The 15,158-nt window shown below is 42.5% G+C and overlaps 1 pseudogene; it reads left to right on the forward strand.

Moving 5' to 3' along the window:
- The window catches only part of LOC149145067 (14-3-3-like protein GF14-C), a 186,288-nt pseudogene that overhangs the window by 9,902 nt on the left and 161,228 nt on the right, over positions 1-15,158 (forward strand).

Below are 15,158 nucleotides of genomic sequence, written 5' to 3' on the forward strand. Positions count from 1 at the left end.
TCTCCCAACAGTCTCTCCATGTCCTCAAAGTGGGCAATGGCTTGAGCCTGTTGCTCAATGTATTCTCATAGATCCTGAGGACTGTTGGCCAAGTGTTGGTGGATGCTTATCACTGCTGAGGGGTCATCTGGCTCTGCTCTGATCATGAGTGGCTCACTGGGTTCTCTGCCTATGATACCGCAGACCTCTGCTTCTCTCTTATCCTCATGACTCATCCAAGAGGCCATGGCCATAAGCTAGACATCTCCTATCACCGTGTTGGGATCCCATGCGTTCATGCTCAGAAGGGTGAAGTTGTGCAAGTAGAACTCTGATAATTTGGCCCTATCCTCTGATGAACTACTGCCACATAAAGCTACAAACTGATGATAATTTTGGAATGGGGTGATGCCCCTTTGGGCTAAGGTATTGATCTGAAACTGTAACCACTGATCCTTGAGGTATAAGGCATAGGATTTGGCAGGCTTCCTACACTACAGAGCTTCCATTGCCTAGCTGGCCATGCAGGCCAGTTGGGCCTCCTTTTCTTATACCTGTTGTTTCAGAGACTGTATCTCCAAGCCTTCTTGCAATTCTTTTTCCTGTAGCTGTTGATTCAGTGTCTCAATTTCAGTCTGCATCCCTTGTTTTCTCTACTGTTCATCAGGGGTATATTTGGCTGTTGTGGGCTCCTCCTGTTGTTGTTGTTCTACCAAGATATGAGGCCTGTCTTCCTTCCTCTATCCTTGTAACTGTAGCTACTGTCTAAGCAGCTCATTTTCTTCCTGTAGCTTGAATCGCTGGCTGCTCTCCACATGTCGTACCATAGCCAATTCCCTTCTTGCCTCTTTGTGTTGTTCCTCCAGAGGACCTATATCCGCCACACCCTTGGACTTAGCAATTTTCATCCAAGTGTGGGTCCTCACTCTCTCCTCTTTTAGTGCAAGGAAAAGTGGCACTGTGAATTTTTGAGGAATGATCTTTCTGGCCTCTAAGAAGTTATAGTAGGAGCCCAAGCTGGGATGGGGGCTAGGTTCCACAATTTTCTCCACCTTTTCTTCCTCCTGTGGTGATTTAGCTGCCTCACCTTCCATTGCTTCGGTCTCCTTCAGCCTAGACAGTGTTTCCTGTAGAATAGTCTCAGCGTCTTGTAGAGAGACCTTTCTGTCCAACATTTTCATTCTTTCTCTCCAGGTGGATGTCTTCGAGCTTCCCCGTTCCTAAGTGATGGATGCCTTGGAGGGGGACCTCTCCTTTTGTGTGGTAGGGGTGTCTACAATGGTGATTGGTTCTTTTGATGGTGGCTGGGGTCTTCCAGTCTTAATCCTCACACTCTTTCTTGCCTTAAAATACAGGGAAGGCTCCCTCTTTCGCTTCCCCTTCTGCTTGGGAGATGTGCTTAGGGTGGCCAGCACAGCTACTACCTCCCTAGCTAAAATCTCCGGTGATTTTTCCTTTTGTCTCCCTGTCTCCAGACTTCCTATAGAAAGTCCTGTGCTGACTGTTTTCTGTCTTCCTGTAGAAACAGTTTTCAGGCTTCCTGTAGAAACGGTTTTCACTATTTTGGCCTGCTTGGCTGGGGGTGCCTTCTTTTTTAATTTTGTTGTGGTTGCCTTGGATGTGCCCTCACTTGCTTGGACTTTTTCAGTCCTTTCTGCCCTGATTTGCAACCGTTTCTCCCTTGGCGTTTGTGCCTTTATTCCACCCATAGTTTTGGGCTCTGCAGCTTGGCCTTTCTCTTGTTTCTCTTTTTGCTTTTTCTGTGGTGGTCTATCTTGGGGTTCCTTACCCTTGTATTTCTCTTCTGCCTCAATGTCCTCCCTTTCCTCACTACTGGATGAAGTGAGTTCCTCAGCCAGAATCCAGATATCATCATTCTTGGACATATTATGAAAAATCTCCCAGGAGATAGGGACAGTATAGGTATGGAGGGCATCTTCTACTAGAAGCTTGATAAGCCCATGATGAGCTAGCTGGTCCGGTGTCCCTTCCTTCATTTTTGTGCCACACTCCATTAATGATTGTAGGAGGAAATATGGGATGCTTAACTTTTTTTCTGTGGGTAAATCCATCTTATGCCTGAGTTCAGTTAACAACCAGAAGTGATAACCATATACAATACTGAACCGCCCCTCATAGGTAATGTATTTCATGATCTAAAGGTTGACCTTGCTCTAAAATGGATGTAAGCTGGCTCTCCGAACCCCATTTTTATCCTCTGAAAATTGTTCTTCTGGTAGGAAGAATTCCTTTTTAGCTTTTTGGCCCAATGCCCTCTCCTCTTTGCTCCAGGGTATCCCCAATGGCAGATCAGTGACTCGACTAATGAGTTGTAGGGTAAGTTTTAAGGTCAATCCTCCAAAATTTACAGTGGCCAGTATCTTGGATTTAGGCTGCAGAGACATTAAGAACTCTTCTGTTACCTCATCATCATGACCTTGAATTTTGTCACAGAAGGTCATCCAATTGGCATGGGTAAATAGGTCTACCACCTCGAGAGTTTCTCGCAATTTCCTAGAATCTAAGGGTTCCTTTCTGATAAACCCTCCTGGCATGGTGAGAATGCTCTATTTTGGCTTGTGTTCTGATCAGAAGGGGAATTCTGTGTATGGTTTCCTCCTTTGATTCTCAGGACAGGGTTTCTCAGATGTTTGTATCTCACTTTGCACCAATTCCCTGGTTATAATGTTGTTTCTGCCCAAAACTCGACTGTCGAAAGGGAATTAGGCTCTCACAGATAGCGTGCAGAGCTTAATTTTCACACCAATCACATACAAGTCACATTATTTATGCATAGGTTAGCCCTTACAGTGGTTTATCGTTTCTACAGGAGGAATTTGTTAACAGGAATCGTGGAGGAGAATGTGACACAGTACCATTTGAAAGAAATTCCGTGTATCACACAGGCAAACCACCATTCTTGACCCACAAGCAGACTTGTTTTAATTTTCCTACTCCAAACAGTTTAATTCACCACCTTTCGAAATATCATGCATGGGAATGGCATTTTCGAGCCTACCTCTCTTCGAAACTCCAATTCTGACGCAGAAGATCCGGGTTTCTCTGCTCTAGGAGGCTATGCTATGATTCCTGTAGAGCTCCTTCCTGTAGAGAGCTTTGCTGGCTTCTAGAGGACATCACGGCACTTCTGAGCAAGCCTGGGATGCAGGAGGATTTTGAACCAGGCCGAGAAGCTTGGGCTAACGAACTGCAGACGAGGAGGACGCGTACGTTGCTGAAAATTGGTTGCAAGTGTAAATGACAGTGGTTAATGTGAGTGCTCTGGCTGAACGATTTTAAATTAAGGCGCAATTCATGGCACGGGGGTGAGGTGTCCAAGCCGATCCATTAGCCAACATCACGGTCATCATTCTTCGTCGTGTCTCTGACTGCCATTTTCTATCTCTTCCATTACCCGCGGCCATCATTGCCAATCCGTCGATTTCATTGCCAATCCACCGATTTTCCTCGACTGGACACTTCCCACGTGTCAAATCCATGTCCCTTTGGTGGATGCGAGCGTAACTGAGCTTGTTTGGATCCCACGAGGCCATTCGACTAACTGTGGACTGGCCACCAAATTTGTTCAATCCGCACCATTCACAGACATGCAGTTTTCATAGTATAGTCTATGCAATTTGACGAAATAAGGTTAGACACTTACCTATGTGGCCGTGGACATGTTCTGAAGGTTTCTGGATGTGGAACGATGGCCTTGCTCACTGCCGCTTCATGCACAGGCACTGGAACTCCCCCTTTCATTGGCTGATGCTGCATGCAAGGCTTCGGGACCCGATCCTCTAGTGGTGAACGTTGCATGCATGGCTCTGTCTTTTCTCAGCTATCGAGGAGGTGTTCAAATTCAAGCAGATATGGTTACATGCCTCTTGTGTTGATTTCAAATGTTATTGACTCCATAGTGTGTGCTCCAGACAGATTAGCTGCTACAGGATTCCTATAGGACATCCTGTAGTTGCTTCTCCTCCTGGGATGCATGCTGAAACGAGTAAGGTTGTATTCACAGATGAAGGGTCCTGATGGAGCTTTAACAGGTAGAGTGTGCAAGCCTTCGTGTACTTGATTTGTCGCTTGGGAAAAAAAATTGCAATCTGAGGAAAACAGGACTCTTTGCATGACTGTGCAGGAATACAGGACCAGATTGTTGTAATGGCAGTGGAAAGAGATGAAACCGGTGATGGATGGAAGAGAGGAGTGGCTGCAGGCCTCATCAACAGACTTCAAGCTTTAAATCCCTTTCCAGAATCGACTTTGGCCTGCCCGAAGGCTCTACAGGATGTTTCCTGTAGAAATGCGGAACTTCCTGTAGAAAGCCCCAAAACTTCCTGTAGAAAGCTCAGAACTTCCTGTAGGAGGTTGAATCTCGACCCGAATGTGTTCAAATCCTGGAAAAAGTGAGTGGCCATGGAGGGGGTGTCTGTGAGGATGTCTGGTAGCTTGGTACGGACCCCTGTCCTCGTTTTGCGTGACCTTCTTTATCTGCACTGTATTCCCTGCAACCTGCAATAATTCCAGAGATTAGACCTATTTCTTTTTCTTTTTTCTTTCTTTTTCTTTTTTCTTTTTGAGAGACAGCAAGGGCGCCTCCATGAGGTTTTCACCCCCACTATCTACCCTGGGCGCCTCAGAGAGGTTTTCACCCAAGGATCTTTTTTATTCCATTTCTTTATTTTCTGAGAGACAGCTGGGGCGCCTCCATGAGGTTTTCACCCTCACTGTCTGCCCTGGGCGCCTCAGAGAGGTTTTCACCTAGGGATCTTTTTATTCCTTTTTTTTTTTTGATGATCAAGGTGTGGCCGGAATAGAGGCAGAACCCTGCTCTATTACCAGCATTGATTTTTCCACAGTTTCAATGAACTCCTGCCTCGAAAGGGGTTTCCCGTAGATTTTCAATCGATGCCCATTGACAAGCATGGGGATGGCTTCTTCATCAATGGTCCTGATAAGGACTAAACCATTGTCATTGCATTTCTCCACTGTATATGGTCCTAACCATCTTTTCCTTAGCTTTCCTTTGAAATCCTTGTATCTTGAGTCATACAGTAGCGCCCAATCTCCCGGCTGGAATTACTTTTCATTAAGGTGTCGGTCATGCCATATCTTCCTCTGAAGTTGAACTACTTCCGAGTGGAGGAGGGCCTGCATTTTGTGTTCATCTAATCCATTCAGCTACAATAATCTTTCACATTGAGCATGGCTGAGATCTAGGTCCAGCTGAGCTGCCACCCTCAATGTATTGTACTCGAACTATATGGACAACAAAGCTTTCTTCCCGTAGGCCAGCTCATAAGGTGTGAAACCTATTGTAGTCTTCCAAGTGGTGTTATAGGCCCAGGTGGCCTCAACCAGGCGATCTGCCCAATCCTTTCTGCTACTGCTCACAACCTTAGTCAAAATCCCTTCCAATGCTCTATTAGTGACTTCCACCTGCCCATTTTCTTGAGTATGATAGGGGCTGGAAGTCTTGTGCTTAATCTTGTGATGCACGAGAAAATCTTCAATTAGGTTGGAGGTGAACTGGCTTCCTTGATTAGTGACTAACTCTCTTGGGTAGCCAAACTTGTAGAAGATATTTTCCCTCACAAACTCAGCCACCTTTTCTTCTGTTGTTGCTTTGATTGCCTTCGTTTCTGCCCACTTTGTCAGATAGTTGTGCACACAATGATGTAATACCATTACTTTGAAGGAGGGTTGATAGGACCCACAAAATCCATGCCCCACTTCTCAAATGGCTCGAAGGTCACTTGATGTTGGAGAGGCATTTCATCCCTTAGAGTTGGTTTCCCCATTCTCTGACATCGGTCACACTGGCTGATGTATCTTCTGACATCTTGATGAAGAGTAGGCAAATAGTAGCCTACCTATAGAATTTTGAAGGCAGTCCTTTTTGCTGCAAAGTGGCCTCCACAAGGTCCGTCATGACAGGTTAGGAGGATGTCAAAGACTTCCTCCTCCCTAACACAACATCTCAAGATTTGATCTGGGCCAAGTTTAAACAGGTTGCCCCCGATCCAAGTGAACGGGGCACTCTTCGTTACAATTTTGCTCTTCTCTTTTGAGGATAGATGCGGAGGTAACTGTGCCGAGACTAAGTAGTTTGCAATATCAGCAAACTATGGAGAGAGTACTGAGATAGCAAACAGATGTTCATCTGGCATCTGGTCATCCACTGTTCCTTTTTCACTTGCAGGCAAGTCCAATCTAGACAAGAAGTCAGCAACAACATTTTCCTTACCTGGCTTGTCGACAATCGTCAAATCAAATGTTGCAACAAAAGTAACCATCTAATGATACGAGCATTGACATCAGGATTATTCATTAAATATCTAATCGCAGCATGATCAATGTGTACAAATGTTTGATAACCAGTGATGTAGTGTCTGAACTTGTTTAGGGAATGGACTACAACCAAGAACTCTTTCTCGGTTACAGTATAGTTCATTTCTGCCCTGGACAGGTTTTTGCTGACGAAGTATATGGCATATGGGAGTTTCTCCTCAACTTGTCCTAAGGATGCCCCTATGGCTTTGTTCGAGGCATTAGTGTGGATGTGGAAAGGTAGTGCCCAGTTTGGACCTCTCAAGATCGGGGCGGACACCAGCTTATCTTTCAACTCATCCAGTGCCCCTTGACAGCTGTCAGTCCATTTAAACTCAACATCTTTCCCTAAGAGGCCAAACAATGGCAAGGCTAGCTTACTGAAGTCTTTAATGAATCTTCGATAATATCCTGCTAAGCCTAGGAAACTCCGAACATCTCTTACCTTTGGAGGAGGTGGGACCTTTTGGATGATAGCAATCTTATTAGGGTCCACCTGTAATCCTTGCCGAGAAATGGTATGACCTAGCACGGTCCCTTCAGTCATCAGGAATTCACATTTTTTGGGACTGAGGGACAGGTTCATCTCAATGCACTTGGTTAGAACTTTTCCCAGATTAGTCAATGCTTCTTGGAAGTTTGACCCATAAGGAGTAAAGTCATCCAAATAGATTTCTACCGAATCATGGACCAACTCAGAAAAGATGCTCAATACTGCTCTTTGGAAAGTGGCAGGAGCATTGCATAGCCCAAAGGGAAGGACTCGATAGGCAAAGGTACCCAAAGGATAGGTGAAGTTGGTTTTATCTTGGTCTTCTGGCTTATTTGGATCTGGATATACCTGCTGAACCCATCTAGGAAAGAGAAGAACTTCTTCCCTGCCAGCCCATCCAACACTTGATCTATGAAAGGCAAAGGGAAATGGTCTTTCTTGGTGGCTTTGTTAAGTATTCGGTAATCTACACAGATTCTCCACTTCCCGTTCTTCTTGGGCACAAGCACTAGAGGTGAGACCCACTCACTATCGGAGATAGAGTAGATGAATCCTGCATCCAATAATTTTTGCAATTCTTCTTTGACAATGTCTTTAAGGGATGGATTCATACTCCTCTGAGGCTACCTGACCAGTTTACAATCTTCTTTAATGTATATGTGATGGGTACAGACCGAGGGATGGACTCCTTTCATCTCCTTATAGGTCCAAGCAAAAGCATCTAAATGATTGTTCAGTAAGCTACACAGCTCCTTCTCCTAAGAAGGAGATAGGGAGAAATTGATCTTTAAAGTTCTTTGGGGACCAAACTCCACATTCTTAACTCTATGAGAGGTTGGATCAGTCACACAGAGGTCCACTAAGGTGTTGGCTTGGGTATCTTCCACCAATTCCTCTAAGGACAGTGCACTAGGAGGTGGATTTTGAATCAAAGTCTCAATCTAATCATCCTCGGTTTGAGGGCCTCCCCTAGTGGTTTCTACTGTGCACAATGGTGCAGAGTAGACCTCATCCTCATCTCCTTTTTCCAACCAGAGTGGTAAGTCATGTTCTAGCAGAGGTTGCGCAGGAGGATATAGGACTAACTGCTTGGACATAGGCCCATTCTTGATGGTCATGCTTCCAGCTCGGCAACTGATGTAAGCATTCACAGTGGCTAACCAAGGCCTTTCCAAAATGAGGGGGTATCCAATGAACTTTTCCTTTGGCTGAAGAACCAAGAAGTTCGCAGGGTACTCCCAAGAGTCAACAGAGACCAAGACATCTTCCACAATCCCTTCAGGAGTCACGGTGGAGCGATCTGCCAACTGCGGGACTGTCAAGGTCTTCCTTAAGGAACTCTGAAGGTTGAGTTTAAGCATGGTGTCCCTGGTCATCACATTAATGGCAGCCCCTAGATCAATCAAGGCATGGGGGATTATGGTGCCATTGATGTGGAAATCAACTACAGGACTCCCAGGGTCCAAATACTTTGGACAGATTACTTGCCCCAACATTAGATCGGACAATTGTCCAATGACATTGATAGTCAAGGCATCTCTCTTTCGCCTGCCTGGGTGCCTGAAACACTTCTCCTTAATCAATTTGTTGTATATTGGTACATCTTTGATGGCCTGGAGAAGTGGTATTTTCACACACAACTATTTCAGTTCTCCTAGAAGTTCAATCTCCTCTGGGTTTGGTTGTGTGGTTACTGTTAGTCGCTCAGGAAAGGGTGGAATGGCTTGGGGTTCACTTTCCTGTTTCTCTTCCTCGTCCTCTGGGGGAGGAGGTTGGTGATCTGGAAGGGTCTTCCCGGATCGCAAGTTGATCTCCTGGATCTCCATAGCATAGGTAGGACATGTTGTCTCCTCAGTGTATACCTGCTGGGCCTGTTGGTTGTTGGGGTTCGGGTTCGGTTGAGCAGGCATCTGGGGTTGTCTTGGAGGAACAGGAGGTAATGGTTGTGGCTAAGCTGGTGGTGGAGGCAGAATGGCAGGAGGAGATTTCTATTAGGGCCTCCACCCCAGTTGAGGTGCATTCCACTGAGGCTATGGCTAGACATGTAAGTGAAACGAATGAGCAGTGGATTGAGTAAGGTATTGAGGTGGATAAGACCTTGGAGGAGGTGCAGACCAGGAAGAATGAGCAGGGGGAACCCAAGAAGGCATGTGAGTAGATTGGTTGGGGCTATAATAAGCTTGGGCTGTCCCTTGCATCCCCTGCTGGTAAGGTCTGGGTCCATGTAGCCTCCTTTGGTTGAGGAAGTAGAGAGGTTTAGTGGGTGCCTCAGTCCCTTGGTACATGGCTTTGAATCCGGGTAAGGTTGGGCATTGGTTTGTGGGCTGGTTCTCCTAAAAAATGAAACATACCTCTACTGAGTGTAATGGACACTCGTTCTTAGGGTGCTTCCTCGTACATCTGGGATAGAAAATGGCCAAAGCCCTCTCAACTTCCTCTTTCTTTTGTTGGATTCGGAAAGTATCAAGTTGCATGGCAATGGTCCGTCTCATCTCACTTTTGAGGTCTTCCATCTGATTAGCAAACTCATTCTTGGAGAAGGTAGTACTAGCTGAAAGTGGATTCCCCTACCTCTTTTATGGGCTGCCTTAGAGTGGTTTCTAAACACAGTCTTTATGTCCTCATAAGGTAGTTGGTAGATGTCTCCTCCAGCTAGCATGTGAAGGGTATCTAGAAGGTCTTCAGGGACTCCTCGGAGCAGAACCAGCTTTAGAGATTCAGGGTCAAGTGTGCACCTGGCTCGTTTATAGCTAAGTTGGAACCTTTCCTCGTAGTCTTCTAAAGACTCATCATTTCCCATGGTCATCCGAAAGATTTCTCCCTTGGTTTCCTTTCACCTACAGTAATCTTGGTATTTGTTTTTAAAGGCTTTCTGCATCTGAGCCCAAGTAGTGATACTGTTTCCAGGTAACCCCATGAACTAGCGTAATGATGCATCCTTGAGGGTAGAGGGAAAGAGTTTCAACTTTTGCTCATCTTCTATATAGTCATAAGTTCGACAAAGGACAACAAACTCAAACAGGAAGGTATCAGGGTCTTCAGTGGTCAATCCATGGAAATGAGGTAAGGCTGAGGGACTTATGTTCTTCATTTTCATGTCCCCATTGGTCTCTCGAATGGGGAAGGTACCTTCTATTCTCTCGTCATCGTCTCTACCGTTTCTGTTTTCAGCCATGGTCTCAAAAGGAATGTTTTCTTGCTCTTCTTCTGTTATAGGATCTTTGTATACTCAAGAGGTTCACCTATAGGTTCTTCTGGGTCACTTCCACCAAAGAGAGAGAAGGGTGACTTAGTGAAGTGGTGGGGGTGTTGGGTAGGAATTTTCCGGTATTATCTGTTTTCCTACGAGGCATGAAAGGATTTTTGGTTGCTTTTGCTTTTTTCTCTGCTTGTACCTGCAAAAATGAAACATATGAAATTGCAACTAACTAAAATCTATCTTGCAGAAATGAAAATGCGGAATTTAAATGAAAGCAGGAAAGGACTAATCTATTTTGCTGAAATCAAATTGCGAGAATGAAATGCTAGACTACGCTTGTAGAATTGAAATTCTATTCTACGCTTGTAAAAATGAAATTGTGGAATTGAAAGGTTAATCTATGAAAGCAGGAAATGTCTAATTTACTTTTGCAGAAATGAAATTGCAAAATGGAACTGAAATAAACTACTTAGCAGAAGGTTAGAGTAGGAAAATAGAAGAAAAGCAGCAATCACAAATACTTTGACGCTTTCCCGGTACCGGTGCCAAAAAGAGTGGTGAGCTTCAGTATTGCAGCAATAATGCTGCAACTCCTGAGACTCCCTTCTTTACTTTTATCAACCCAGTAGTTTGTAACAAAATTGGAAGCGACGGTGTTGTATGCACAAGTACTAGCTCTTTCCGCAGCTGTCACTTAGTCAGCTGGCACAAGTCCACTAGGAGCTTAAGCCAACTTCTATGAGCTCTAAGAAGAAGCTTTTCAACTGATGGATGAAAGCTAACTCAAAGAAGGCTGATCTACTTACAGAAAGAACTAGAAATCTGAAAGGAAACGTAAACCTTAGCAAACCCTAATTTTACCAGCTATCCCTACCGATGCAAGAAAGAGGATGCAAGCTACTGAAAGAAATTCCATTGACTTCTAGGAAGGTAAATACATGTATCTAAGCTACTTCTACAGTAACATCTGAAAAAACATCTTTTTGTGTTTTTGAATAAGTTGCCAGAATTATCATACATGCAATTTGACTGTTTTGACTGTGCATAGGTGGATTGGAAAGAGGAAATGTTTGGAGGAGGTCGGGAAGGTTCAGAGAGGGCCTAAGGGGTCCCTAACACCCTTCCAGAGAGTTTTAGAGAGTTTTGCTATCAAGAAACCTCATTCGTGAGCTTGTACAGGAAGTCTGCAGGGGTTCTAAAAGATGTCTGTGATTTTGTACAGGATGTCTGTAATTTTTCTACAGGATGTTCAGAAATGGGATTTTGGAGGATGGATGGAGGAATAAAGATGAAGGAGTGGGTATGGAGGTAGGATAAGGGTTGGAGGTGGTCCAGGTCTTGGTGGATGGAGTTGAGGAAAGATGTAGATGGCTAGATTTGTTTATGGAGGACTAAAGCAATGTTCCACAAGAACTAGGGTTATGTGAGCAAATGGCAAACGTAAGGCAAGAAGCTGAGTTGAGGGATGGAGCAGATGGGTTTAATGGAGTATGGGCAGGTAGAAAAGTGGTACAGGTGCTCTGCAAGTTGTTTTTCCAACTGAACCAACGAAGACTTGTAAAATCAAAGACCTAGTTACATTGACCTAATCTGATCTAGCTGACAGTAAAGAGAATGAACAGAAGTTTGACCTGCAATGAAACCATGTATACTAACTTATGCAACTAAGCAAGCAAAAATCTGAACTTGTAACCAACTTCTACAAATGAAGATCAAACACTAGTGATTGCATGGCAAAGCAAAGTCAGTGTTTTTGTGGGCAGCAAGGTCACCCTGATCCCAGCTCCTGATCCCACTGAGGGAGAGGTGAAATCAGAGGTGTTTGATGGCCCTTTTTTGAAGCTTTTCCCTATTAACAACCTATCAACTCAATCTAAACATCAAAAGTCTTTCTAATCATCAACAGTGACCTAGTTAATCAGCGAGATTTAATCTACTTAACAGAAATGATTTTTCAAATACATAGAGAACAAATAACAATACATAAAGGAGGCCTTAGCACTCGGGTTGGGCCCAACCCCAAGAGCTACAGGCTCCTATAAAGAACTCAGATCTGATGCCAAGTAAAGCTGCTTCTCATTACTCAAAAATAATCATCACAAGAAAGTTATACAACAGTAGCTAAGAAAACGAGTTGAGAAAAGGACAGCACTATAGTGCAAATACCAACAGTTCCAAAAGTAAACTACGAAGGCTGAGGCCTTCCTATTTATACAATACGAGGGGGCTAGTAGCCCTCCTAAATTCAAGGGACTCGGCTGTTCCAACTACTAGTAAACAGTCACTCTTCCCAAAGCTGCTTGGCTGCCTTTAGAACTCGTTTTGGTGGCCTGTTGAGCTCAGAGTTGAGGGTGGAGATTTCGAGGAAGGGCCATTTAATGCCAAAGACAACCTCCCTACAAATCCTCACCTCAATCTTGGCTATCACCTGGGCCATAATTTCTTGGTTTTGCTCCAAAATTTGTCCAAAAAACCTGAAATGACCACGTATTAGCCTCCTTGGTAGAGTGACCACCCTTATTCGTTCAAATAACATAAACATACTAGAAAAACATGCATAATCTATGAAAAATGGAGGATTGAACAAGGACAATTAGGCAAAATGAGCCCAATAGGTTACCCAATTCGGGGCTCATCACCTTGTCATCCATCAACTATCCTAGGGATGTTAAGTAGTCCTCAAGGTAGTTGGGGGACTTCTCTCCTTGAAAAACTCTTCTAATGAAGGATTGGTCCATCAACTCATGCACTTTTGGGTGCCCTGTAACCATAACTAGCAACCCTCCCTTTAGAAAATATAACATGCCTTAATTTTTTTTAAAGAAAACATTAAAAAGGCATCCAACCTAAACTAAATAGTGATCACTAACCTAAACCCTAACACAATAGCTAACTCGAGTTTCAATTAACTTGTGGCCTTTAGGTTTTTCCTTTCTTTATATAAATCATTACATGTTATTCCAATTTCAAAATTTTTGAATCTGAAAGAGTAATAAGTGTTCAAACTTCATATTGACTTTCTACATTCCTTGAATCTAAAATTGGTCACCAATTGAAGTGGAAACCTCGTTCTGGAAAACATAACCAATGAGCATACATGTGAAATTTTGAAGCCAGTGATAGAGAAAATAGATGTTTCCAATCCAAAGTGCTCCCACTATAAGGATAATTGTTTCTTAGGTTTCCCTGCCTCATGTTGTATTTCAAGTAAACCATAGGTCAATAGTAGAAATAACATAAGGACTAGATCTCTAGGGATTTTATACATTCCATTCTGGAATAAGAAATGAAGTCCCTACAATGTTGTGAGGGGTTTTGATTACATGGATAACATGTGTTAAGTATGCACTATGGAAAGTTCTGAACAAAAAAGATGCTATACTTTTTATTGTGAAGTATTTCCATGTCCAGTCGTAGCTATTTGATCAAATTGCCATAATTCCCTTAAAATGATCTATTGACTCTTATGTGTCACCTTAACTTAGGATTTCACAGTTTTGAAAGGTAAATATGTTCTGCATTCTGCATTTGACATGCCTTTTAAGACCTTTCAATAATTGTTCAAAATTTCATGTTGCTTGTCATTCCCTTAATGAATATTGTTTGATAAGTACCATGCATTGTAACTACACTATGCCAATGAATAATACTTGTTTTGAATGTGCTCTCTAGTGTCATTCTTTTATGATCTAGATTCCAAAGCTATTAGCATCACAAGGAAACTAATTATTGTTAATAACGGTTTGAATATCATCTTGTTGTGTTTTTTTTCTTCTTCCTTTTTATCCTACACAAATTATAATTCACTAGAAGGAAAATTTAATACGACTAGTGAGAATACACAAGAAAATTATTGTTTTCTCTCTTGCCTTCATCCCTTACTCTTTCATGTGCAATTTTCATGTGCCTCACATTGCTTGGGCTACTAATGGATATGAAAATAAATTTGTGTATGATTTAGTGGGATTCTTAGGTGTATGCTATGTTTTATAGATATTAATGAATTTCATGCATTACCTCATATGGCATGCAAATTATTCTATAAGTAGACCACATGCTGATTCTTTCCATGCAACTTAATTGATGCCTGTAAATCTAGCATAACTTACTTCTTGAAAGTACTCTTGTCGGTACATATATCTATCTCTTGAATTGGATGAATTTTAGGATTAAACAAGCAACTAAGTAGGATAGTCAGAGAAGCAACTTTGCAATCATCTCACTGTGCCATGGATGTGCTTTATGGATTATGCCATCCTTACTTCTTTAAACAGTCTAAAGACAACATAATGGAAAGGAATCTCCTTTTTTAGTGGTAAGAGTACAAGCTACCGAGAGGTCACTTTTCCTCTCTTAATCTCTTCTCAACTACCATTACACATGGTCGGTGCTATACATACATTTATATGATATTCATAGACAAGATTGTGCTTCAACTACTTTATTATATTAGATTATGACATATATTACCAATCAAAATCCTATTTGATTTCTTTAGCAAGTAGCATCATGTTCCTTCAATTGCGGAGAAGTGCATTGCATATTTTTTAGTTGCATTTCATGTCATCATATGGGACATGTTGATGAGTGGATGAGAGTTGCAGGAATTAACAAGTAACTTTATTTTTCAATACAATTTTGTCTTGTTATAATTCCTTCTTGTTGAACATATATATATTTATCTGAACAATGAAAAGAGATTGAGAGTCAACAACATATTTACTCTTACTAATAATGTTTGTGTGGATTTCTACAATTTAAGATTTCCATTTGTTCTTTAAAGGACAATTTAATAATAGAGATATTTTTTTCCAGTTTTGAAAACAACCCATGCCTCAGGGGTCCTAAATTGTAAGGGGAGCAACATATGATTCAGGATGTTGATGGAAGAAAGTAGGATGCAAGGAAAGTTTTGTGGAGATGTCATTTTGTAAACAAGGATAAATTTCATTCTCTCATATATATTCTCCATGTTTGATTGAAAATAAAGTTCTATGGTTAATGTTCCTTTGTATGCAACTACATGTAGAAAATTCCCACCAACTTCTAGACCTACTCTATTGGTCTATGCAATATTGTAATTGAACTAGATATGAGCTTTACTAAGAAATCATAGAAAATATTTCCAGATACTATGTCTGAGCAGTACTA

This window comes from Pinus tabuliformis, chromosome X (genome assembly GCF_031772625.1).
Source record: "Pinus tabuliformis cultivar Carrire ecotype Pingquan chromosome X, CPIR1, whole genome shotgun sequence".
Lineage (NCBI taxonomy): Eukaryota > Viridiplantae > Streptophyta > Pinopsida > Pinales > Pinaceae > Pinus > Pinus tabuliformis.